Source organism: Aythya ferina (genome assembly GCF_964211825.1).
Source record: "Aythya ferina genome assembly, chromosome: 4".
Classification (NCBI taxonomy): Eukaryota; Metazoa; Chordata; class Aves; order Anseriformes; family Anatidae; genus Aythya; species Aythya ferina.
Window position 1 is genome coordinate 76,553,772 of NC_140300.1, and position 24,026 is coordinate 76,577,797.

Sequence of the window (24,026 nt, forward strand, 5' to 3'; positions counted from 1 at the left end):
GGCTGGCCTCCCAGGCCTGAGGCCTGGCGCAGTGCCTGGCAGGAGCCATGAGGCTTTCCTGACACCACCTCCAGCTCTGCCTCGCCTTGCCCCCGGCCCTCCAAGAGGCACGTTTTGGTGCTAGGAGCACGCAAACTGCTCCAGCAAGGTGGCGGCAGCATTGTGCAGGGCACACTGACATAGCCCATCAGGCAATCCCTCCTCTGTCCCCAGTGACACAGAGTACACTGCCCGCTTAGCCGTGCTGCCCACAGACGTGAAGTTGGGTCCTCAGTGTCCTGAAAGGGTACAAACCAAAGCCAGTTCTGTTGACACAGCCCACAGGACTAAACTCGGTTAAACCATGCACCGTGAGAATGCCAGTCTCTTTCTTCCTCACCCAAACTGCCCAGTGCCATGTAGCTTTTGCATCAGCTTCTTGCAGAACTGGATCTTCAGTGTTCGTACAGCTCTGCAAAGCTTCCGCTCTGCAACCTTTTGAGTCTGTGGACTGTGGAAGGACCAAGGCCCCACTATGCAACCCGATGTCATCTTCAAAACCAGGGGTTCTTATCGATGCAAGCCAGGTCTAGAAAGACTGCATCTTCCTCTTGTCAATTGTTAGGGGTAATCCAAGTGTCAGAAGACTACGGAAACACTGTATTAATGAAGCTGTTACTCCAATAGGTTAAACAGAAGATAGAGAAACGTAGGCGTTGTGGGGCTCGTTTCCCAGAATTGTAGGGGTCAGAAGGGACCTCCAGAGATCATTGGGTCCAACTCCCCTGCCAAAGCAGGTTTCCTAGAGCAGGTTGCACAAGTAGGTGTCCAGACGGGGCTTGAATATCTGCAGAGACTCCACAGCCTCCCTGGGCAGCCTGTCCCTGTGCTCCGTCACCCTCGCCGTGAAGAAGTTCTTTTGCGTAGTGGTGCGGAACTTCCTGTGCTCCATTTTGTGGCCATTGCCCCTTGTCCTGTCCCCACAGACCACTAAAAGGCGGTTGGCCATATCCCTGTGTCTCCCACACCTCAGGTATTTATAGATAAGATCCCTTCTCAGTCTTCTTTTCTCCAGGCTGAACAGAGCCAGGTCTCTCAGCCTTTCCTCCTAGGGGAGATGCTCCAGGCCCCGTATCCTGTCTGTGGCCCTCCGCTGGACTCTTTCCGGGAGATCCCTGTCTTTTTTTGTACCAGGGAGCCCAGAACTGGACACAGTACTCCAGGTGAGGCCTGACCAGGGCAGAGTAGAGGGGCAGCATCACCTTCCTTGACCTGTTGTCCACGCTCCTTTTAACGCACCCCAGGATCCCGTTGGCCTTCTTGGCCACCAGGGCACACTGCTGGCTCATGGCCAACCTGTCATCCACCAGGACCCCCAGGTCCTTCTCCGCAGAGCTCCTCTCCAGCAGGTCATCCCCCAGCCTGTACTGATACATGCGGTTGTTCCTTCTGTTATAAGTGAAGTCTCAACTCAATCTGTGTTTAGTAATAGTTATAAAAGGAATATTTATAAAAGGTATAAAAGGCAAGTAAACAGCGCTGGGTGTGCGGGGAGTCTACGCTCCACCAACACGCACACACGAACATCAAACATTCTAAATATACAGAACATTGCTTTTACATATGAAACCCGAGTATGCCTATACATGCGTACAATCAGGAAAGATAACAAACAATCCTTTAAGTTCCATGACTTAACAGTCTCCGTTTTCCGTTCCTTTTCTTCATTACAAACAACAGTCTCCATTTTCCATTCCTTTTCTGCATTACAAACACGGGAGAATTCCAGGGCTAGTCGTGGGAGCAATATGTCTCGCTTTAAGTTGTTAAGCAACTCGGCCTTCGGGCCTTATGTATCCCGTGCTTCCCACATCGAATAAAAGCATATCCATCTCCTTTTCAAGGCCAATAGGGCCTGGGTCAAAAGGCACGTCCAGGTCGCCAGGGGGCGGAACAGCAAAGGCCTTCGATGGCTGTAGCAGCAGAGGGGCCGATGGCGTAGCAGCAGGATCAGTAAAGGAGCCCGCAGCTCCCTCACTGTCTGGCAAACCCCACGTGTCTGACTGTGGTCCCACACGGCTCTTTAAGGCCTCAGAGACTGCTCGCCAGGTGCCGAGCAATCCCACTGCAACCTTGTCGTTTTTAGTTGCAGAGTCCCACACCTTGACCTCAGTTTGGTCTCACATTTCAGGATCATAAACTGTCTGATTGTTGAGAAGGAGAATAAGCCGTAAGGTTACCAGGACAGTCTTTGTTTCTAAGGACGTATGATTCCCCATAATGCGCAACTGCTTACCAGCGAGGGGCAGTTGTGTGCGCGGCTCCGCTTCTCTCAGCGTGAGCTTCTTTGCAGCTCCGGTGCGCCCATTTCCAGCGACTTTCAGTAGGAGCTTCTTTGAGCGGTTTGATGAGTCTGGCCGAACCTATCTTCATGAGGCAATCAATGTGCCTGTTCCCGTCCTGGTCACCGTTCTGCTAGCCTGTTCCTTTTCATTCCTTCTTTCTGCTTCTTTATTGATGACATAACTTCATCGTGTTGCCTTTTTTTTTTATTTATTTATTTTTAATTTCATTTTAGCCTTGAGGGCAGACTCCCCTCTTATTCCCTTCTCCCCACAGCAATCCTTTTCAAAAACAACTTTTCATTGGTTAACAACTTTGCCCGGCAACAGCAAACACCCAGCAACTTCCATGCCTTAATGGCTGGAGAACAAGCAACCCCAGACGGCATGGAGTCTCCTGAATCACCCTTCTTTGTTCCCTCTAAGCTCTTTTACATTCCTGATGGCCTCATCGTTAAGAGTCTACTGTTATCATTAACCACGGGGTTTGCCGACCCGCATGGCCACACTCCCACATCTCCCCCTTCTTTATTACTATCAACCATCTTCTCGACAGGAATTACCACTCCATAGATAACACTTCCCAGGTGCCACTTGCTTTTCTTACACCTCCTCTGGTTTCTTCCTGCCCAGCTCTCCAGCCTGTCCAGGTCTCGCTGAATGGCAGCACAGCCTTCTGGTGTGCCAGCCACTCCTCCCAGCTTTGTATCATCAGCGTACTTGCTGAGGGTGGACACTGTTCCCTCATCAGAGTCGCTGATGAAGCTGTTGAACAAGGTGGGACCCAGCACCGACCCCTGAGCTTGTCACAGGTCTCCAACCGGACTCTGCTCCGCCGATCACCACCCTCTGAGCTCGGCCAGTCAGCCAGTTCTCAACCCACCTTACTGTCCGCTCTTCTGTGCCACGCTTTGTCAGCTTTGTTAGCAGGACATCGTGGGAGACAGTAGCAAGAGCCTTTTGTTTTTGTTGTGTTGTTGTTGCTTGGTTTGGAGATTCACATCACGCTCCGTGATAGAAAAGTTTAGCGCATCAGCATCCCACTGGGAAGACACAAAATGCACTCCCAAAGTCTTTCCCCGTCTCCTTAGCACTGGAGGTGCCTTAAGAGGAGAGCGGTCATGGCTGGGCCCTTGCAACGCTAGCAAATTCTATGAAAAGTTGCATTCGGCTGAAAAGTAAGTGAATGACATGAACGTGATCTCACTATTTGAACTAACGAGTTAAATGTCCACTCCTGCAAAAATACTCAAAGAAATAATCCAATAGGTTACGTGTAGTTAGGCAATGACAACTGAAACTGCAACAAAGTGCCGACGGTGAGAAACAAACAACAAAGCCGTTTCCTTCTCTGACAGCGGAACACCTTGCTCAGGGAAGACACCCATGTGTCGCCTTCAGAAAGCCTTCGACACCCTCCACCTCGTGCTCCCATCAGCAGGTTGAAGAAGGTGAGAGGGAGCGGCTGACAGAAGACTGCTCTATCCAGAGCGTGGGGTCTACTGTGAAATTTTCCACTGAAATTGTGCCCATTTCTGAGGATTGTATTTCAAGGAACACACACACCGAGCAGAAAGCATCCAAGGAACCCAGGAAGTGATGCTAAGAACGACCCTTCTTAGGATCAGACTTTTAGGAAACATGGTCTCTAAGGAAAGATTAAACATTGGATTAATGGACTAAGGCTTTAATGTCAAGAGCAGGCAGAACCGAGATGTGGAGAAGGATGGTGCAAGTAAAAAGCGAGCAAACTTCTCCCCAGGCCATAGATTTAGGACAAGGAAGAAAGGACTTCAGATGCAGCAAAGGGACTTCAGTGTAGGTGTTACTGTGTGGTGCTTTTACTTGGGTGGGCAGCCGAGTTCCACCACGGCCGCTCTCTCACTCCCCCTCCTGAAAGGGAAAGGGAGAGAAAATACGATGCCAAGGGCTCAAGGGCTGAGATAAGGATGGGGAGATCACTCAGCAGGTATTGTGATGGGCAAGGCAGACTCAGAGTAGGGAGACAGTAAGATTTTTCCCCCCCAGTGCACCCCCTCCCACTTCCTCCCCCCGAGCGGCTCAGGGGAGCGGGGCAATGGGGGCTGCGGTCAGTCTGTAGCGCTTTGTCTCCGCCGTTCCTTCTCAGTGGCTCTCTGCCCCTGCTCCACCGGGGTCTCCTCCACGGGCTGCAGCGTGGAATCCTGCTCCACCGTGGTACCCCATGGGCTGCAGGGGGACAGCCTGCTTCACCGTGGTCCTCACCACAGGCTACAGGCTCCGGCGCCTGGAGCACCTCTCCCCTTCCCTCTTTACCGACCTTGGCGTCTGCAAGGCTGTTTCTCATTCCTCCCTCTCTCCCAGCTGCTCTTCCGCAGCATTTTTTTTTTTTTTTTAACCTTTCTTAAATCTGGCCTCACAGAGGCGCAAACAACAGTGCTTCTTGGCCTGGCTGTGGCCAGCAGCGGGCCCTTCTCTAACATGGCACGGTTTCTGGATTCTTCTCGCAGAACCCACCCTGATGACCCCCCGCTACCAAAACCTTGCCACGTAAACCCAGTACATGAGGCAAGAGAACTGGGAAATGGTTTGAAAGAGATTTATAGCAACATGACAGAACATGGCACCTCCTAGTACAAAAAAAAAAAAACAAAACAAAAAACAGCTCGACATGAAATGATCGGTTGGCAGATTGAAAACAAACAGAAGAATGTGCTTCTCCACACGTCAGGCATGGAGCTGTCGGTCTGGCTGCAGACATGGGCGATGCCAAAAAGCGCCTCATTGTAGAAAACACCAAAAGCTGCACGACGCAGAACTCCTCAGGGCCGAGTAGAAGAAAACGCCAAAAGCTGCACGATGAAGAAGTCCTCAAGGGCCGTAGTGAAGAAAGCACACAAAGCTGCACGATGAAAAACTTCTCAGGGCCCGGAATGAGAGAAAAAAACACCAAATGTTAGAAGATGAAGCACTTCTCAGGGACAAGGTGAAAACAACACCAAAATTGGCATGATGAAGCTCACCTCTGGGAAACCATGGTGAAGAACCCCAAAGGCTGGATGGTGCAGAACTCCTCAGGGCCGCAGTGAAGAAAACACCACAAGCTGCACCACGAAGCTCTCCTCAGGGGCCGAAGTGAAGAGAACCAGAAAAGCTGCACGATGAAGAACTCCTCAGGGCCGTAGTGAAGAACACAACAAATGCCGCACGCAGAAGCACGCTTCAGGGGCCACAGGGAGAAGAAACCCCAAAAAGCTCCACGAAGAATTTCTCCTCAAGCGCCACAGTGAAGAAAACACGACAAGCTGAATAGTGAAGCCCTCCTCCAGGGAAACGTGGTGAAGAGATCCTGAAAAGCTGCACGATGAAGAGCTCCTCATGGGCCGCAATGAAGAATTCGCCAGAAGCTGCACGCAGAAGCACTCCTCAGGGCCTAGAATGAGAAAAAAAAAAAAAAAAACAAAAAAAAAAAAAAAAACCACACCAAATGTTAGAAGGTGAAGCACTTCTCAGGGGCTGGAAGGTGAAAACAACACCAAAGCAACATGATGAAGGTCTCCTCAGGGAAAACATGGCGAAGAACCCCAAAGGCTGGACGGTGCAAAACTCCTCAAGGCCGAGTAGAAGAAAACACCGCAAGCTGCACGATGAACTCCTCAGGGCCGTAGTGAAGAAAACAGCAAAATGTGCACGATGACGTATTCCTCCGGAGTCCCGAAGTGAAGAGAACCCCAGAAGCTGCGCGATGAAGAACTCCTCAGGGACCACAAGGTGAAGAAAACACAAAAAGCTCCACGAAGAATTACTCTTCAGCGCCACAGTGAAGAAAATGCAAAAAGCTGAATGATGAAGCGCTCCTCAGGGTAAATGTGATGTGAAGAACCCCAAAAGCTGCACAATGAAGGCATCCTCAGTGGAAACGCAGTGAAGGCAACACAAAAAGCTGGACGCAGAAGCACTCCTCAAGTCGCAGTGAAGAAAACAGCAAAAGCTGCTCAAGAAAGCACTCCTCAGAGGCTGCAGAGGAGAACCACCAAAAGCTGAACGATGCAGAACTGCTCAGGGCTGCCGTGATAAGAACACCGAAAGCTGCACGACGACACCCTCCTGCGGGGTCACACAGTGAAGACAACACCGAGAGCTGCACACAGGAGCACTCCTCAGGGGCCACAAGCAGCCCAAAGGCCGCGCCTCGCCTGCGCGCCACCAACGCCGGAGTGCCACAGCCCCAGCACACCAAGCACCATGTCACCCACCCTGCCCTGTGACATCTCTGCTCCATCATGGCGAGGCACCGCCCCATTGGCCGCCTGCCTTGGCGCCTCTGGGCGCACTCAATAGGTGAGGCCGCTGGCGCTTGTTGCTAGGCAGCATGGAGCTGTGGCACCCGATGGGTGCCAGGAGGCCGCAGGGCGTGGCTGGCCTCCCAGGCCTGAGGCCTGGCGCAGTGCCTGGCAGGAGCCATGAGGCTTTCCTGACACCACCTCCAGCTCTGCCTCGCCTTGCCCCCGGCCCTCCAAGAGGCACGTTTTGGTGCTAGGAGCACGCAAACTGCTCCAGCAAGGTGGCGGCAGCATTGTGCAGGGCACACTGACATAGCCCATCAGGCAATCCCTCCTCTGTCCCCAGTGACACAGAGTACACTGCCCGCTTAGCCGTGCTGCCCACAGACGTGAAGTTGGGTCCTCAGTGTCCTGAAAGGGTACAAACCAAAGCCAGTTCTGTTGACACAGCCCACAGGACTAAACTCGGTTAAACCATGCACCGTGAGAATGCCAGTCTCTTTCTTCCTCACCCAAACTGCCCAGTGCCATGTAGCTTTTGCATCAGCTTCTTGCAGAACTGGATCTTCAGTGTTCGTACAGCTCTGCAAAGCTTCCGCTCTGCAACCTTTTGAGTCTGTGGACTGTGGAAGGACCAAGGCCCCACTATGCAACCCGATGTCATCTTCAAAACCAGGGGTTCTTATCGATGCAAGCCAGGTCTAGAAAGACTGCATCTTCCTCTTGTCAATTGTTAGGGGTAATCCAAGTGTCAGAAGACTACGGAAACACTGTATTAATGAAGCTGTTACTCCAATAGGTTAAACAGAAGATAGAGAAACGTAGGCGTTGTGGGGCTCGTTTCCCAGAATTGTAGGGGTCAGAAGGGACCTCCAGAGATCATTGGGTCCAACTCCCCTGCCAAAGCAGGTTTCCTAGAGCAGGTTGCACAAGTAGGTGTCCAGACGGGGCTTGAATATCTGCAGAGACTCCACAGCCTCCCTGGGCAGCCTGTCCCTGTGCTCCGTCACCCTCGCCGTGAAGAAGTTCTTTTGCGTAGTGGTGCGGAACTTCCTGTGCTCCATTTTGTGGCCATTGCCCCTTGTCCTGTCCCCACAGACCACTAAAAGGCGGTTGGCCATATCCCTGTGTCTCCCACACCTCAGGTATTTATAGATAAGATCCCTTCTCAGTCTTCTTTTCTCCAGGCTGAACAGAGCCAGGTCTCTCAGCCTTTCCTCCTAGGGGAGATGCTCCAGGCCCCGTATCCTGTCTGTGGCCCTCCGCTGGACTCTTTCCGGGAGATCCCTGTCTTTTTTTGTACCAGGGAGCCCAGAACTGGACACAGTACTCCAGGTGAGGCCTGACCAGGGCAGAGTAGAGGGGCAGCATCACCTTCCTTGACCTGTTGTCCACGCTCCTTTTAACGCACCCCAGGATCCCGTTGGCCTTCTTGGCCACCAGGGCACACTGCTGGCTCATGGCCAACCTGTCATCCACCAGGACCCCCAGGTCCTTCTCCGCAGAGCTCCTCTCCAGCAGGTCATCCCCCAGCCTGTACTGATACATGCGGTTGTTCCTTCTGTTATAAGTGAAGTCTCAACTCAATCTGTGTTTAGTAATAGTTATAAAAGGAATATTTATAAAAGGTATAAAAGGCAAGTAAACAGCGCTGGGTGTGCGGGGAGTCTACGCTCCACCAACACGCACACACGAACATCAAACATTCTAAATATACAGAACATTGCTTTTACATATGAAACCCGAGTATGCCTATACATGCGTACAATCAGGAAAGATAACAAACAATCCTTTAAGTTCCATGACTTAACAGTCTCCGTTTTCCGTTCCTTTTCTTCATTACAAACAACAGTCTCCATTTTCCATTCCTTTTCTGCATTACAAACACGGGAGAATTCCAGGGCTAGTCGTGGGAGCAATATGTCTCGCTTTAAGTTGTTAAGCAACTCGGCCTTCGGGCCTTATGTATCCCGTGCTTCCCACATCGAATAAAAGCATATCCATCTCCTTTTCAAGGCCAATAGGGCCTGGGTCAAAAGGCACGTCCAGGTCGCCAGGGGGCGGAACAGCAAAGGCCTTCGATGGCTGTAGCAGCAGAGGGGCCGATGGCGTAGCAGCAGGATCAGTAAAGGAGCCCGCAGCTCCCTCACTGTCTGGCAAACCCCACGTGTCTGACTGTGGTCCCACACGGCTCTTTAAGGCCTCAGAGACTGCTCGCCAGGTGCCGAGCAATCCCACTGCAACCTTGTCGTTTTTAGTTGCAGAGTCCCACACCTTGACCTCAGTTTGGTCTCACATTTCAGGATCATAAACTGTCTGATTGTTGAGAAGGAGAATAAGCCGTAAGGTTACCAGGACAGTCTTTGTTTCTAAGGACGTATGATTCCCCATAATGCGCAACTGCTTACCAGCGAGGGGCAGTTGTGTGCGCGGCTCCGCTTCTCTCAGCGTGAGCTTCTTTGCAGCTCCGGTGCGCCCATTTCCAGCGACTTTCAGTAGGAGCTTCTTTGAGCGGTTTGATGAGTCTGGCCGAACCTATCTTCATGAGGCAATCAATGTGCCTGTTCCCGTCCTGGTCACCGTTCTGCTAGCCTGTTCCTTTTCATTCCTTCTTTCTGCTTCTTTATTGATGACATAACTTCATCGTGTTGCCTTTTTTTTTTTTTTTTTTAATTTCATTTTAGCCTTGAGGGCAGACTCCCCTCTTATTCCCTTCTCCCCACAGCAATCCTTTTCAAAAACAACTTTTCATTGGTTAACAACTTTGCCCGGCAACAGCAAACACCCAGCAACTTCCATGCCTTAATGGCTGGAGAACAAGCAACCCCAGACGGCATGGAGTCTCCTGAATCACCCTTCTTTGTTCCCTCTAAGCTCTTTTACATTCCTGATGGCCTCATCGTTAAGAGTCTACTGTTATCATTAACCACGGGGTTTGCCGACCCGCATGGCCACACTCCCACATCTCCCCCTTCTTTATTACTATCAACCATCTTCTCGACAGGAATTACCACTCCATAGATAACACTTCCCAGGTGCCACTTGCTTTTCTTACACCTCCTCTGGTTTCTTCCTGCCCAGCTCTCCAGCCTGTCCAGGTCTCGCTGAATGGCAGCACAGCCTTCTGGTGTGCCAGCCACTCCTCCCAGCTTTGTATCATCAGCGTACTTGCTGAGGGTGGACACTGTTCCCTCATCAGAGTCGCTGATGAAGCTGTTGAACAAGGTGGGACCCAGCACCGACCCCTGAGCTTGTCACAGGTCTCCAACCGGACTCTGCTCCGCCGATCACCACCCTCTGAGCTCGGCCAGTCAGCCAGTTCTCAACCCACCTTACTGTCCGCTCTTCTGTGCCACGCTTTGTCAGCTTTGTTAGCAGGACATCGTGGGAGACAGTAGCAAGAGCCTTTTGTTTTTGTTGTGTTGTTGTTGCTTGGTTTGGAGATTCACATCACGCTCCGTGATAGAAAAGTTTAGCGCATCAGCATCCCACTGGGAAGACACAAAATGCACTCCCAAAGTCTTTCCCCGTCTCCTTAGCACTGGAGGTGCCTTAAGAGGAGAGCGGTCATGGCTGGGCCCTTGCAACGCTAGCAAATTCTATGAAAAGTTGCATTCGGCTGAAAAGTAAGTGAATGACATGAACGTGATCTCACTATTTGAACTAACGAGTTAAATGTCCACTCCTGCAAAAATACTCAAAGAAATAATCCAATAGGTTACGTGTAGTTAGGCAATGACAACTGAAACTGCAACAAAGTGCCGACGGTGAGAAACAAACAACAAAGCCGTTTCCTTCTCTGACAGCGGAACACCTTGCTCAGGGAAGACACCCATGTGTCGCCTTCAGAAAGCCTTCGACACCCTCCACCTCGTGCTCCCATCAGCAGGTTGAAGAAGGTGAGAGGGAGCGGCTGACAGAAGACTGCTCTATCCAGAGCGTGGGGTCTACTGTGAAATTTTCCACTGAAATTGTGCCCATTTCTGAGGATTGTATTTCAAGGAACACACACACCGAGCAGAAAGCATCCAAGGAACCCAGGAAGTGATGCTAAGAACGACCCTTCTTAGGATCAGACTTTTAGGAAACATGGTCTCTAAGGAAAGATTAAACATTGGATTAATGGACTAAGGCTTTAATGTCAAGAGCAGGCAGAACCGAGATGTGGAGAAGGATGGTGCAAGTAAAAAGCGAGCAAACTTCTCCCCAGGCCATAGATTTAGGACAAGGAAGAAAGGACTTCAGATGCAGCAAAGGGACTTCAGTGTAGGTGTTACTGTGTGGTGCTTTTACTTGGGTGGGCAGCCGAGTTCCACCACGGCCGCTCTCTCACTCCCCCTCCTGAAAGGGAAAGGGAGAGAAAATACGATGCCAAGGGCTCAAGGGCTGAGATAAGGATGGGGAGATCACTCAGCAGGTATTGTGATGGGCAAGGCAGACTCAGAGTAGGGAGACAGTAAGATTTTTCCCCCCCAGTGCACCCCCTCCCACTTCCTCCCCCCGAGCGGCTCAGGGGAGCGGGGCAATGGGGGCTGCGGTCAGTCTGTAGCGCTTTGTCTCCGCCGTTCCTTCTCAGTGGCTCTCTGCCCCTGCTCCACCGGGGTCTCCTCCACGGGCTGCAGCGTGGAATCCTGCTCCACCGTGGTACCCCATGGGCTGCAGGGGGACAGCCTGCTTCACCGTGGTCCTCACCACAGGCTACAGGCTCCGGCGCCTGGAGCACCTCTCCCCTTCCCTCTTTACCGACCTTGGCGTCTGCAAGGCTGTTTCTCATTCCTCCCTCTCTCCCAGCTGCTCTTCCGCAGCATTTTTTTTTTTTTTTAACCTTTCTTAAATCTGGCCTCACAGAGGCGCAAACAACAGTGCTTCTTGGCCTGGCTGTGGCCAGCAGCGGGCCCTTCTCTAACATGGCACGGTTTCTGGATTCTTCTCGCAGAACCCACCCTGATGACCCCCCGCTACCAAAACCTTGCCACGTAAACCCAGTACATGAGGCAAGAGAACTGGGAAATGGTTTGAAAGAGATTTATAGCAACATGACAGAACATGGCACCTCCTAGTACAAAAAAAAAAAAACAAAACAAAAAACAGCTCGACATGAAATGATCGGTTGGCAGATTGAAAACAAACAGAAGAATGTGCTTCTCCACACGTCAGGCATGGAGCTGTCGGTCTGGCTGCAGACATGGGCGATGCCAAAAAGCGCCTCATTGTAGAAAACACCAAAAGCTGCACGACGCAGAACTCCTCAGGGCCGAGTAGAAGAAAACGCCAAAAGCTGCACGATGAAGAAGTCCTCAAGGGCCGTAGTGAAGAAAGCACACAAAGCTGCACGATGAAAAACTTCTCAGGGCCCGGAATGAGAGAAAAAAACACCAAATGTTAGAAGATGAAGCACTTCTCAGGGACAAGGTGAAAACAACACCAAAATTGGCATGATGAAGCTCACCTCTGGGAAACCATGGTGAAGAACCCCAAAGGCTGGATGGTGCAGAACTCCTCAGGGCCGCAGTGAAGAAAACACCACAAGCTGCACCACGAAGCTCTCCTCAGGGGCCGAAGTGAAGAGAACCAGAAAAGCTGCACGATGAAGAACTCCTCAGGGCCGTAGTGAAGAACACAACAAATGCCGCACGCAGAAGCACGCTTCAGGGGCCACAGGGAGAAGAAACCCCAAAAAGCTCCACGAAGAATTTCTCCTCAAGCGCCACAGTGAAGAAAACACGACAAGCTGAATAGTGAAGCCCTCCTCCAGGGAAACGTGGTGAAGAGATCCTGAAAAGCTGCACGATGAAGAGCTCCTCATGGGCCGCAATGAAGAATTCGCCAGAAGCTGCACGCAGAAGCACTCCTCAGGGCCTAGAATGAGAAAAAAAAAAAAAAACAAAAAAAAAAAAAACCACACCAAATGTTAGAAGGTGAAGCACTTCTCAGGGGCTGGAAGGTGAAAACAACACCAAAGCAACATGATGAAGGTCTCCTCAGGGAAAACATGGCGAAGAACCCCAAAGGCTGGACGGTGCAAAACTCCTCAAGGCCGAGTAGAAGAAAACACCGCAAGCTGCACGATGAACTCCTCAGGGCCGTAGTGAAGAAAACAGCAAAATGTGCACGATGACGTATTCCTCCGGAGTCCCGAAGTGAAGAGAACCCCAGAAGCTGCGCGATGAAGAACTCCTCAGGGACCACAAGGTGAAGAAAACACAAAAAGCTCCACGAAGAATTACTCTTCAGCGCCACAGTGAAGAAAATGCAAAAAGCTGAATGATGAAGCGCTCCTCAGGGTAAATGTGATGTGAAGAACCCCAAAAGCTGCACAATGAAGGCATCCTCAGTGGAAACGCAGTGAAGGCAACACAAAAAGCTGGACGCAGAAGCACTCCTCAAGTCGCAGTGAAGAAAACAGCAAAAGCTGCTCAAGAAAGCACTCCTCAGAGGCTGCAGAGGAGAACCACCAAAAGCTGAACGATGCAGAACTGCTCAGGGCTGCCGTGATAAGAACACCGAAAGCTGCACGACGACACCCTCCTGCGGGGTCACACAGTGAAGACAACACCGAGAGCTGCACACAGGAGCACTCCTCAGGGGCCACAAGCAGCCCAAAGGCCGCGCCTCGCCTGCGCGCCACCAACGCCGGAGTGCCACAGCCCCAGCACACCAAGCACCATGTCACCCACCCTGCCCTGTGACATCTCTGCTCCATCATGGCGAGGCACCGCCCCATTGGCCGCCTGCCTTGGCGCCTCTGGGCGCACTCAATAGTGAGGCCGCTGGCGCTTGTTGCTAGGCAGCATGGAGCTGTGGCACCCGATGGGTGCCAGGAGGCCGCAGGGCGTGGCTGGCCTCCCAGGCCTGAGGCCTGGCGCAGTGCCTGGCAGGAGCCATGAGGCTTTCCTGACACCACCTCCAGCTCTGCCTCGCCTTGCCCCCGGCCCTCCAAGAGGCACGTTTTGGTGCTAGGAGCACGCAAACTGCTCCAGCAAGGTGGCGGCAGCATTGTGCAGGGCACACTGACATAGCCCATCAGGCAATCCCTCCTCTGTCCCCAGTGACACAGAGTACACTGCCCGCTTAGCCGTGCTGCCCACAGACGTGAAGTTGGGTCCTCAGTGTCCTGAAAGGGTACAAACCAAAGCCAGTTCTGTTGACACAGCCCACAGGACTAAACTCGGTTAAACCATGCACCGTGAGAATGCCAGTCTCTTTCTTCCTCACCCAAACTGCCCAGTGCCATGTAGCTTTTGCATCAGCTTCTTGCAGAACTGGATCTTCAGTGTTCGTACAGCTCTGCAAAGCTTCCGCTCTGCAACCTTTTGAGTCTGTGGACTGTGGAAGGACCAAGGCCCCACTATGCAACCCGATGTCATCTTCAAAACCAGGGGTTCTTATCGATGCAAGCCAGGTCTAGAAAGACTGCATCTTCCTCTTGTCAATTGTTAGGGGTAATCCAAGTGTCAGAAGACTACGGAAACACTGTATTAATGAAGCTGTTACTCCAATAGGTTAAACAGAAGATAGAGAAACGTAGGCGTTGTGGGGCTCGTTTCCCAGAATTGTAGGGGTCAGAAGGGACCTCCAGAGATCATTGGGTCCAACTCCCCTGCCAAAGCAGGTTTCCTAGAGCAGGTTGCACAAGTAGGTGTCCAGACGGGGCTTGAATATCTGCAGAGACTCCACAGCCTCCCTGGGCAGCCTGTCCCTGTGCTCCGTCACCCTCGCCGTGAAGAAGTTCTTTTGCGTAGTGGTGCGGAACTTCCTGTGCTCCATTTTGTGGCCATTGCCCCTTGTCCTGTCCCCACAGACCACTAAAAGGCGGTTGGCCATATCCCTGTGTCTCCCACACCTCAGGTATTTATAGATAAGATCCCTTCTCAGTCTTCTTTTCTCCAGGCTGAACAGAGCCAGGTCTCTCAGCCTTTCCTCCTAGGGGAGATGCTCCAGGCCCCGTATCCTGTCTGTGGCCCTCCGCTGGACTCTTTCCGGGAGATCCCTGTCTTTTTTTGTACCAGGGAGCCCAGAACTGGACACAGTACTCCAGGTGAGGCCTGACCAGGGCAGAGTAGAGGGGCAGCATCACCTTCCTTGACCTGTTGTCCACGCTCCTTTTAACGCACCCCAGGATCCCGTTGGCCTTCTTGGCCACCAGGGCACACTGCTGGCTCATGGCCAACCTGTCATCCACCAGGACCCCCAGGTCCTTCTCCGCAGAGCTCCTCTCCAGCAGGTCATCCCCCAGCCTGTACTGATACATGCGGTTGTTCCTTCTGTTATAAGTGAAGTCTCAACTCAATCTGTGTTTAGTAATAGTTATAAAAGGAATATTTATAAAAGGTATAAAAGGCAAGTAAACAGCGCTGGGTGTGCGGGGAGTCTACGCTCCACCAACACGCACACACGAACATCAAACATTCTAAATATACAGAACATTGCTTTTACATATGAAACCCGAGTATGCCTATACATGCGTACAATCAGGAAAGATAACAAACAATCCTTTAAGTTCCATGACTTAACAGTCTCCGTTTTCCGTTCCTTTTCTTCATTACAAACAACAGTCTCCATTTTCCATTCCTTTTCTGCATTACAAACACGGGAGAATTCCAGGGCTAGTCGTGGGAGCAATATGTCTCGCTTTAAGTTGTTAAGCAACTCGGCCTTCGGGCCTTATGTATCCCGTGCTTCCCACATCGAATAAAAGCATATCCATCTCCTTTTCAAGGCCAATAGGGCCTGGGTCAAAAGGCACGTCCAGGTCGCCAGGGGGCGGAACAGCAAAGGCCTTCGATGGCTGTAGCAGCAGAGGGGCCGATGGCGTAGCAGCAGGATCAGTAAAGGAGCCCGCAGCTCCCTCACTGTCTGGCAAACCCCACGTGTCTGACTGTGGTCCCACACGGCTCTTTAAGGCCTCAGAGACTGCTCGCCAGGTGCCGAGCAATCCCACTGCAACCTTGTCGTTTTTAGTTGCAGAGTCCCACACCTTGACCTCAGTTTGGTCTCACATTTCAGGATCATAAACTGTCTGATTGTTGAGAAGGAGAATAAGCCGTAAGGTTACCAGGACAGTCTTTGTTTCTAAGGACGTATGATTCCCCATAATGCGCAACTGCTTACCAGCGAGGGGCAGTTGTGTGCGCGGCTCCGCTTCTCTCAGCGTGAGCTTCTTTGCAGCTCCGGTGCGCCCATTTCCAGCGACTTTCAGTAGGAGCTTCTTTGAGCGGTTTGATGAGTCTGGCCGAACCTATCTTCATGAGGCAATCAATGTGCCTGTTCCCGTCCTGGTCACCGTTCTGCTAGCCTGTTCCTTTTCATTCCTTCTTTCTGCTTCTTTATTGATGACATAACTTCATCGTGTTGCCTTTTTTTTTTATTTATTTATTTTTAATTTCATTTTAGCCTTGAGGGCAGACTCCCCTCTTATTCCCTTCTCCCCACAGCAATCCTTTTCAAAAACAACTTTTCATTGGTTAACAACTTTGCCCGGCAACAGCAAACACCCAGCAACTTCCATGCCTTAATGGCTGGAGAACAAGCAACCCCAGACGGCATGGAGTCTCCTGAATCACCCTTCTTTGTTCCCTCTAAGCTCTTTTACATTCCTGATGGCCTCATCGTTAAGAGTCTACTGTTATCATTAACCACGGGGTTTGCCGACCCGCATGGCCACACTCCCACATCTCCCCCTTCTTTATTACTATCAACCATCTTCTCGACAGGAATTACCACTCCATAGATAACACTTCCCAGGTGCCACTTGCTTTTCTTACACCTCCTCTGGTTTCTTCCTGCCCAGCTCTCCAGCCTGTCCAGGTCTCGCTGAATGGCAGCACAGCCTTCTGGTGTGCCAGCCACTCCTCCCAGCTTTGTATCATCAGCGTACTTGCTGAGGGTGGACACTGTTCCCTCATCAGAGTCGCTGATGAAGCTGTTGAACAAGGTGGGACCCAGCACCGACCCCTGAGCTTGTCACAGGTCTCCAACCGGACTCTGCTCCGCCGATCACCACCCTCTGAGCTCGGCCAGTCAGCCAGTTCTCAACCCACCTTACTGTCCGCTCTTCTGTGCCACGCTTTGTCAGCTTTGTTAGCAGGACATCGTGGGAGACAGTAGCAAGAGCCTTTTGTTTTTGTTGTGTTGTTGTTGCTTGGTTTGGAGATTCACATCACGCTCCGTGATAGAAAAGTTTAGCGCATCAGCATCCCACTGGGAAGACACAAAATGCACTCCCAAAGTCTTTCCCCGTCTCCTTAGCACTGGAGGTGCCTTAAGAGGAGAGCGGTCATGGCTGGGCCCTTGCAACGCTAGCAAATTCTATGAAAAGTTGCATTCGGCTGAAAAGTAAGTGAATGACATGAACGTGATCTCACTATTTGAACTAACGAGTTAAATGTCCACTCCTGCAAAAATACTCAAAGAAATAATCCAATAGGTTACGTGTAGTTAGGCAATGACAACTGAAACTGCAACAAAGTGCCGACGGTGAGAAACAAACAACAAAGCCGTTTCCTTCTCTGACAGCGGAACACCTTGCTCAGGGAAGACACCCATGTGTCGCCTTCAGAAAGCCTTCGACACCCTCCACCTCGTGCTCCCATCAGCAGGTTGAAGAAGGTGAGAGGGAGCGGCTGACGGAAGACTGCTCTATCCAGAGCGTGGGGTCTACTGTGAAATTTTCCACTGAAATTGTGCCCATTTCTGAGGATTGTATTTCAAGGAACACACACACCGAGCAGAAAGCATCCAAGGAACCCAGGAAGTGATGCTAAGAACGACCCTTCTTAGGATCAGACTTTTAGGAAACATGGTCTCTAAGGAAAGATTAAACATTGGATTAATGGACTAAGGCTTTAATGTCAAGAGCAGGCAGAACCGAGATGTGGAGAAGGATGGTGCAAGTAAAAAGCGAGCAAACTTCTCCCCAGGCCATAGATTTAGGACAAGGAAGAAAGGACTTCAGATGCAGCAAAGGGACTTCAGTGTAGGTGTTACTGTGTGGTGCTTTTACTTGGGTGGGCAGCCGAGTTCCACCACGGCCGCTCTCTCACTCCCCCTCCTGAAAGGGAAAGGGAGAGAAAATACGATGCCAAGGGCTCAAGGGCTGAGATAAGGATGGGGAGATCACTCAGCAGGTATTGTGATGGGCAAGGCAGACTCAGAGTAGGGAGACAGTAAGATTTTTCCCCCCCAGTGCACCCCCTCCCACTTCCTCCCCCCGAGCGGCTCAGGGGAGCGGGGCAATGGGGGCTGCGGTCAGTCTGTAGCGCTTTGTCTCCGCCATTCCTTCTCAGTGGCTCTCTGCCCCTGCTCCACCGGGGTCTCCTCCACGGGCTGCAGCGTGGAATCCTGCTCCACCGTGGTACCCCATGGGCTGCAGGGGGACAGCCTGCTTCACCGTGGTCCTCACCACAGGCTACAGGCTCCGGCGCCTGGAGCACCTCTCCCCTTCCCTCTTTACCGACCTTGGCGTCTGCAAGGCTGTTTCTCATTCCTCCCTCTCTCCCAGCTGCTCTTCCGCAGCATTTTTTTTTTTTTTTAACCTTTCTTAAATCTGGCCTCACAGAGGCGCAAACAACAGTGCTTCTTGGCCTGGCTGTGGCCAGCAGCGGGCCCTTCTCTAACATGGCACGGTTTCTGGATTCTTCTCGCAGAACCCACCCTGATGACCCCCCGCTACCAAAACCTTGCCACGTAAACCCAGTACATGAGGCAAGAGAACTGGGAAATGGTTTGAAAGAGATTTATAGCAACATGACAGAACATGGCACCTCCTAGTACAAAAAAAAAAAAACAAAACAAAAAACAGCTCGACATGAAATGATCGGTTGGCAGATTGAAAACAAACAGAAGAATGTGCTTCTCCACACGTCAGGCATGGAGCTGTCGGTCTGGCTGCAGACATGGGCGATGCCAAAAAGCGCCTCATTGTAGAAAACACCAAAAGCTGCACGACGCAGAACTCCTCAGGGCCGAGTAGAAGAAAACGCCAAAAGCTGCACGATGAAGAAGTCCTCAAGGGCCGTAGTGAAGAAAGCACACAAAGCTGCACGATGAAAAACTTCTCAGGGCCCGGAATGAGAGAAAAAAACACCAAATGTTAGAAGATGAAGCACTTCTCAGGGACAAGGTGAAAACAACACCAAAATTGGCATGATGAAGCTCACCTCTGGGAAACCATGGTGAAGAACCCCAAAGGCTGGATGGTGCAGAACTCCTCAGGGCCGCAGTGAAGAAAACACCACAAGCTGCACCACGAAGCTCTCCTCAGGGGCCGAAGTGAAGAGAACCAGAAAAGCTGCACGATGAAGAACTCCTCAGGGCCGTAGTGAAGAACACAACAAATGCCGCACGCAGAAGCACGCTTCAGGGGCCACAGGGAGAAGAAACCCCAAAAAGCTCCACGAAGAATTTCTCCTCAAGCGCCACAGTGAAGAAAACACGACAAGCTGAATAGTGAAGCCCTCCTCCAGGGAAACGTGGTGAAGAGATCCTGAAAAGCTGCACGATGAAGAGCTCCTCATGGGCCGCAATGAAGAATTCGCCAGAAGCTGCACGCAGAAGCACTCCTCAGGGCCTAGAATGAGAAAAAAAAACAAAACAAAACAAAAAAAAACCACACCAAATGTTAGAAGGTGAAGCACTTCTCAGGGGCTGGAAGGTGAAAACAACACCAAAGCAACATGATGAAGGTCTCCTCAGGGAAAACATGGCGAAGAACCCCAAAGGCTGGACGGTGCAAAACTCCTCAAGGCCGAGTAGAAGAAAACACCGCAAGCTGCACGATGAACTCCTCAGGGCCGTAGTGAAGAAAACAGCAAAATGTGCACGATGACGTATTCCTCCGGAGTCCCGAAGTGAAGAGAACCCCAGAAGCTGCGCGATGAAGAACTCCTCAGGGACCACAAGGTGAAGAAAACACAAAAAGCTCCACGAAGAATTACTCTTCAGCGCCACAGTGAAGAAAATGCAAAAAGCTGAATGATGAAGCGCTCCTCAGGGTAAATGTGATGTGAAGAACCCCAAAAGCTGCACAATGAAGGCATCCTCAGTGGAAACGCAGTGAAGGCAACACAAAAAGCTGGACGCAGAAGCACTCCTCAAGTCGCAGTGAAGAAAACAGCAAAAGCTGCTCAAGAAAGCACTCCTCAGAGGCTGCAGAGGAGAACCACCAAAAGCTGAACGATGCAGAACTGCTCAGGGCTGCCGTGATAAGAACACCGAAAGCTGCACGACGACACCCTCCTGCGGGGTCACACAGTGAAGACAACACCGAGAGCTGCACACAGGAGCACTCCTCAGGGGCCACAAGCAGCCCAAAGGCCGCGCCTCGCCTGCGCGCCACCAACGCCGGAGTGCCACAGCCCCAGCACACCAAGCACCATGTCACCCACCCTGCCCTGTGACATCTCTGCTCCATCATGGCGAGGCACCGCCCCATTGGCCGCCTGCCTTGGCGCCTCTGGGCGCACTCAATAGTGAGGCCGCTGGCGCTTGTTGCTAGGCAGCATGGAGCTGTGGCACCCGATGGGTGCCAGGAGGCCGCAGGGCGTGGCTGGCCTCCCAGGCCTGAGGCCTGGCGCAGTGCCTGGCAGGAGCCATGAGGCTTTCCTGACACCACCTCCAGCTCTGCCTCGCCTTGCCCCCGGCCCTCCAAGAGGCACGTTTTGGTGCTAGGAGCACGCAAACTGCTCCAGCAAGGTGGCGGCAGCATTGTGCAGGGCACACTGACATAGCCCATCAGGCAATCCCTCCTCTGTCCCCAGTGACACAGAGTACACTGCCCGCTTAGCCGTGCTGCCCACAGACGTGAAGTTGGGTCCTCAGTGTCCTGAAAGGGTACAAACCAAAGCCAGTTCTGTTGACACAGCCCACAGGACTAAACTCGGTTAAACCATGCACCGTGAGAATGCCAGTCTCTTTCTTCCTCACCCAAACTGCCCAGTGCCATGTAGCTTTTGCATCAGCTTCTTGCAGAACTGGATCTTCAGTGTTCGTACAGCTCTGCAAAGCTTCCGCTCTGCAACCTTTTGAGTCTGTGGACTGTGGAAGGACCAAGGCCCCACTATGCAACCCGATGTCATCTTCAAAACCAGGGGTTCTTATCGATGCAAGCCAGGTCTAGAAAGACTGCATCTTCCTCTTGTCAATTGTTAGGGGTAATCCAAGTGTCAGAAGACTACGGAAACACTGTATTAATGAAGCTGTTACTCCAATAGGTTAAACAGAAGATAGAGAAACGTAGGCGTTGTGGGGCTCGTTTCCCAGAATTGTAGGGGTCAGAAGGGACCTCCAGAGATCATTGGGTCCAACTCCCCTGCCAAAGCAGGTTTCCTAGAGCAGGTTGCACAAGTAGGTGTCCAGACGGGGCTTGAATATCTGCAGAGACTCCACAGCCTCCCTGGGCAGCCTGTCCCTGTGCTCCGTCACCCTCGCCGTGAAGAAGTTCTTTTGCGTAGTGGTGCGGAACTTCCTGTGCTCCATTTTGTGGCCATTGCCCCTTGTCCTGTCCCCACAGACCACTAAAAGGCGGTTGGCCATATCCCTGTGTCTCCCACACCTCAGGTATTTATAGATAAGATCCCTTCTCAGTCTTCTTTTCTCCAGGCTGAACAGAGCCAGGTCTCTCAGCCTTTCCTCCTAGGGGAGATGCTCCAGGCCCCGTATCCTGTCTGTGGCCCTCCGCTGGACTCTTTCCGGGAGATCCCTGTCTTTTTTTGTACCAGGGAGCCCAGAACTGGACACAGTACTCCAGGTGAGGCCTGACCAGGGCAGAGTAGAGGGGCAGCATCACCTTCCTTGACCTGTTGTCCACGCTCCTTTTAACGCACCCCAGGATCCCGTTGGCCTTCTTGGCCACCAGGGCACACTGCTGGCTCATGGCCAACCTGTCATCCACCAGGACCCCCAGGTCCTTCTCCGCAGAGCTCCTCTCCAGCAGGTCATCCCCCAGCCTGTACTGATACATGCGGTTGTTCCTTCTGTTATAAGTGAAGTCTCAACTCAATCTGTGTTTAGTAATAGTTATAAAAGGAATATTTATAAAAGGTATAAAAGGCAAGTAAACAGCGCTGGGTGTGCGGGGAGTCTACGCTCCACCAACACGCACACACGAACATCAAACATTCTAAATATACAGAACATTGCTTTTACATATGAAACCCGAGTATGCCTATACATGCGTACAATCAGGAAAGATAACAAACAATCCTTTAAGTTCCATGACTTAACAGTCTCCGTTTTCCGTTCCTTTTCTTCATTACAAACAACAGTCTCCATTTTCCATTCCTTTTCTGCATTACAAACACGGGAGAATTCCAGGGCTAGTCGTGGGAGCAATATGTCTCGCTTTAAGTTGTTAAGCAACTCGGCCTTCGGGCCTTATGTATCCCGTGCTTCCCACATCGAATAAAAGCATATCCATCTCCTTTTCAAGGCCAATAGGGCCTGGGTCAAAAGGCACGTCCAGGTCGCCAGGGGGCGGAACAGCAAAGGCCTTCGATGGCTGTAGCAGCAGAGGGGCCGATGGCGTAGCAGCAGGATCAGTAAAGGAGCCCGCAGCTCCCTCACTGTCTGGCAAACCCCACGTGTCTGACTGTGGTCCCACACGGCTCTTTAAGGCCTCAGAGACTGCTCGCCAGGTGCCGAGCAATCCCACTGCAACCTTGTCGTTTTTAGTTGCAGAGTCCCACACCTTGACCTCAGTTTGGTCTCACATTTCAGGATCATAAACTGTCTGATTGTTGAGAAGGAGAATAAGCCGTAAGGTTACCAGGACAGTCTTTGTTTCTAAGGACGTATGATTCCCCATAATGCGCAACTGCTTACCAGCGAGGGGCAGTTGTGTGCGCGGCTCCGCTTCTCTCAGCGTGAGCTTCTTTGCAGCTCCGGTGCGCCCATTTCCAGCGACTTTCAGTAGGAGCTTCTTTGAGCGGTTTGATGAGTCTGGCCGAACCTATCTTCATGAGGCAATCAATGTGCCTGTTCCCGTCCTGGTCACCGTTCTGCTAGCCTGTTCCTTTTCATTCCTTCTTTCTGCTTCTTTATTGATGACATAACTTCATCGTGTTGCCTTTTTTTTTTTTTTTTTTTTTTTTAATTTCATTTTAGCCTTGAGGGCAGACTCCCCTCTTATTCCCTTCTCCCCACAGCAATCCTTTTCAAAAACAACTTTTCATTGGTTAACAACTTTGCCCGGCAACAGCAAACACCCAGCAACTTCCATGCCTTAATGGCTGGAGAACAAGCAACCCCAGACGGCATGGAGTCTCCTGAATCACCCTTCTTTGTTCCCTCTAAGCTCTTTTACATTCCTGATGGCCTCATCGTTAAGAGTCTACTGTTATCATTAACCACGGGGTTTGCCGACCCGCATGGCCACACTCCCACATCTCCCCCTTCTTTATTACTATCAACCATCTTCTCGACAGGAATTACCACTCCATAGATAACACTTCCCAGGTGCCACTTGCTTTTCTTACACCTCCTCTGGTTTCTTCCTGCCCAGCTCTCCAGCCTGTCCAGGTCTCGCTGAATGGCAGCACAGCCTTCTGGTGTGCCAGCCACTCCTCCCAGCTTTGTATCATCAGCGTACTTGCTGAGGGTGGACACTGTTCCCTCATCAGAGTCGCTGATGAAGCTGTTGAACAAGGTGGGACCCAGCACCGACCCCTGAGCTTGTCACAGGTCTCCAACCGGACTCTGCTCCGCCGATCACCACCCTCTGAGCTCGGCCAGTCAGCCAGTTCTCAACCCACCTTACTGTCCGCTCTTCTGTGCCACGCTTTGTCAGCTTTGTTAGCAGGACATCGTGGGAGACAGTAGCAAGAGCCTTTTGTTTTTGTTGTGTTGTTGTTGCTTGGTTTGGAGATTCACATCACGCTCCGTGATAGAAAAGTTTAGCGCATCAGCATCCCACTGGGAAGACACAAAATGCACTCCCAAAGTCTTTCCCCGTCTCCTTAGCACTGGAGGTGCCTTAAGAGGAGAGCGGTCATGGCTGGGCCCTTGCAACGCTAGCAAATTCTATGAAAAGTTGCATTCGGCTGAAAAGTAAGTGAATGACATGAACGTGATCTCACTATTTGAACTAACGAGTTAAATGTCCACTCCTGCAAAAATACTCAAAGAAATAATCCAATAGGTTACGTGTAGTTAGGCAATGACAACTGAAACTGCAACAAAGTGCCGACGGTGAGAAACAAACAACAAAGCCGTTTCCTTCTCTGACAGCGGAACACCTTGCTCAGGGAAGACACCCATGTGTCGCCTTCAGAAAGCCTTCGACACCCTCCACCTCGTGCTCCCATCAGCAGGTTGAAGAAGGTGAGAGGGAGCGGCTGACGGAAGACTGCTCTATCCAGAGCGTGGGGTCTACTGTGAAATTTTCCACTGAAATTGTGCCCATTTCTGAGGATTGTATTTCAAGGAACACACACACCGAGCAGAAAGC

The 24,026-nt window shown here is 51.5% G+C and overlaps 3 long non-coding RNA genes across 3 annotated transcripts; all 3 read right to left on the reverse strand.

The window, feature by feature from the left end:
* Positions 1 to 4,885: 4,885 nt before the first annotated feature.
* On the reverse strand, positions 4,886 to 5,574 carry LOC311436692. The gene is made up of 2 exons (XR_014693033.1): positions 5,324 to 5,574; positions 4,886 to 5,217 (listed from the first exon to the last, which is right to left on the reverse strand). It is a non-coding gene; the product is annotated as an uncharacterized lncRNA (long non-coding RNA).
* A 6,020-nt stretch (positions 5,575 to 11,594) lies between these two features.
* Positions 11,595 to 12,283, reverse strand: LOC311435708. The gene is made up of 2 exons (XR_014692331.1): positions 12,033 to 12,283; positions 11,595 to 11,926 (listed from the first exon to the last, which is right to left on the reverse strand). It is a non-coding gene; the product is annotated as an uncharacterized lncRNA (long non-coding RNA).
* A 6,020-nt stretch (positions 12,284 to 18,303) lies between these two features.
* LOC311436424 lies at positions 18,304 to 18,992 on the reverse strand. The gene is made up of 2 exons (XR_014692834.1): positions 18,742 to 18,992; positions 18,304 to 18,635 (listed from the first exon to the last, which is right to left on the reverse strand). It is a non-coding gene; the product is annotated as an uncharacterized lncRNA (long non-coding RNA).
* Between the last annotated feature and the right edge of the window lie 5,034 nt (positions 18,993 to 24,026).